General features: G+C 45.9%; 1 long non-coding RNA gene across 1 annotated transcript in view; it reads right to left on the bottom strand.

The window, feature by feature from the left end:
* Positions 1–454, bottom strand: part of LOC125485551 — a 12,647-nt gene extending 12,193 nt beyond the window's left edge. The window contains exon 1 of the long non-coding RNA XR_007264261.1: positions 273–454. This is a non-coding gene — a long non-coding RNA (uncharacterized LOC125485551). The remainder of the gene's footprint in view (positions 1–272) is intronic.
* Positions 455–2,632: the final 2,178 nt, after the last annotated feature.

Below are 2,632 nucleotides of genomic sequence, written 5' to 3'. Positions count from 1 at the left end.
GTCTGCTTTCCTGCTCCTCTGACGCTGCTTGGCCTGCTGTGTTCATCCAGCTCTACACCTTGTTACCTCAGATTCTCCAGCATCTGTAGTTCCTACTATCTCTGAATATATTTCATGATGGCTGTTTTCAGTACCACTCAGTCACTGGGCAATCTCCTTTGTCTTAAGGCAAGGGTTCAAATCCAGCAAACATTCACATCCATCCACACAAGTCTCCACTTCTGTATCTAACTCTTTTCAATCTTTTGTTTATGCCCTCAAGTGTCAATTACCTGATCATCTGATTCCACTCATCTGAATCCATATCAGTTTAAGCTCAATTGTTTCATTTGTCCAATTATCATAGTTTGGTTAGATGGTAAGGCACCTTCTCCTGCCTTCTAATGTAACATTCCTTTGCTGTTGCATGTCATGCGTCCTTTTATCAATTCTTTACAGACAACAGCCACTATCAATGTGGCTTACAAATTAATTCTTTATCTATTCAAAACACTGGCCTGTTTGAACAGGGAGGTCCTCTCTAACATAATCTATACATCTTAAGATGACTCAAGTCACTTCTTTAAAAATGTAGAAAAAAATTAAAGAAGTCATTCAGAGATGGAGACTATTAGTGGCTAATAATGGGTTGTGTGCAATAGCAGACCATTTGATATAAAAAAAACCTGGTGTGTGTGTGTGGGAGGAGACAGTAAGGACTGCAGATATAGGATTCATGGCACAGTCCCTCTTCCACAACTCCAGATATCCTCCTACTTCAGGGACCAGAATTTCCCCTCCTTTGTAATTAAGGATGGCCTCAACCACATCTCCTCCATTTCCTGCACTTCAGCCCACCAAACCCCTCCCCCCAACAATAAAGATACAGTCCCCTTAGTTCTCACGGACCACCACCCCCAAACTCCAAATCCAAAACATCATCCTCTGACATTTCCGTCACCTACAATCAGACCCCACCATCAAAAAGATATTTCTTTCCCCACTCCTGTCCGCTTTCCGCAAGGACCATTCAATTCCGCAACTCCCTTGTCAGTTCCACACTCCCCACCAACTTCTCCACCACACCCAGTACCTTTCCCTGCAACTGCAAGAGGTGCAACACCTGCCCCTATATCTCCCCTCTCACCTCCGTCCAAGGCCACCTTCCAGATCCGGCAGAGTTTCACCTGCACTTCATCCAAACTGATCTATTGTATCTGTTGCTCCCGATGTGGTCTCTTCTATATTGGGGAGATCAAATGTAGACTTGGGGACTGGTTCATGGAGCATCTGCGCTATGCATGCACCAATCAACCTCACCTTATGGACAGATGATGGCCTAGTGGTATTATCGCTGGCCTTTTAATCCAGAGACCCAGGGAGTGTTCTCAGGACCTCGGTTCAAATCCTGCCACAGCAGATGGTGGAGTGCGAATTCAATAAAAAATCTGGAATTAAGAGTCTAACAATGACCATGAAACCATTGCTGATTGTCAGGAAAAACCCATCTGGTTCACTGATGTCCTTTAGGGAAGGAAACTGCCATCCTTATCTGGTCTGGCCTACATGTGACTCCAAACCCACAGCAATGTGTTGTTGACTCTTAAGTGCCCTCTGGGCAATTAGGGATGAGCAATAAATGCTAGCCAAGCCAGTGATGCCTAAATCCCATGAATGAATAAATGAACCTTCTGGCTGCCATTCATTTTAATTCCCCCTCCCACTCTCCTAGCGACATGTCCATCCTTGGCTTCCTTCACTGTCAGGGTGAGGCCAAACGTAAACTGGAGGAACAACATCTGATATTTTGCCTTGGGAGCTTACAGCCCAACGGCCTTAATATTGACTTCACAAGCTCCAAAATCCTTCCAGTCCCAGCCTTATCCCATGTTCAGCTCTCCCCCTCCTCCTCGCCTCCCTGACCTGACCTAACCTGTCCATCTTCCTATTTACCCATCCGCTCCACCATTCCCACTGACTAATCACAATAACCTCCTACCTGCATCCACCTATCACCATCCCACCTAGCCTTCCCTCAGCCCCACCCCCTTCCCTCTATTTATTTCTGGGCTCCCCTCAACTTCCCTAGTCCTGACGAAGGATTTGGCCTGAAATATTAACTTTCCCGCCCTCGGATGCTGTCTGACCTGCTGTTCTTTTCCAGCTTCACATCTATTGACTCTGGTGTGTGTGGGTGCAGGAAAGCGTGGGGAAGATGCTCAAGTCCTAAAATTGTCGAACGTGATATTGAGTCCGGAAAGCTGTTGAGTTCCCAAGTTGAAAATGAGGTGCTGTTCTTCCAGCTTCACTGCAGAAATAGTGTTTTAGATTCCCTATGCCTTAAGTGTTATGTATGCTCCGGAGAGATGTTGAAACTCCTGATCAAAATCAATTTGGGAAAATCAAGAAAATTCCTCTCCAATTCTTCCCTTTGATAGAAATGAATCCAGAAGATCACATTGACTCTGGCTTGTAATAAATGTGACCTTGCTCTCGTACAATGCAATCTCCATTTGGATCAACTGTCCCTCTGAGGTAGACAGTGCATCAGGCAGGGGTGGGGGGTCAAGGTGGCTGAGTGGTTAGCATTGCTGCCTCACAGCACCAGAGACCTGGGTTCAATTCCACCCTCAGGTGACTGTCTGTGTGGAGT

Source organism: Rhincodon typus, chromosome 20 (genome assembly GCF_021869965.1).
Source record: "Rhincodon typus isolate 14 chromosome 20, sRhiTyp1.1, whole genome shotgun sequence".
NCBI lineage: Eukaryota > Metazoa > Chordata > Chondrichthyes > Orectolobiformes > Rhincodontidae > Rhincodon > Rhincodon typus.
This window is presented reverse-complemented; position numbering and strand designations above follow the sequence as displayed.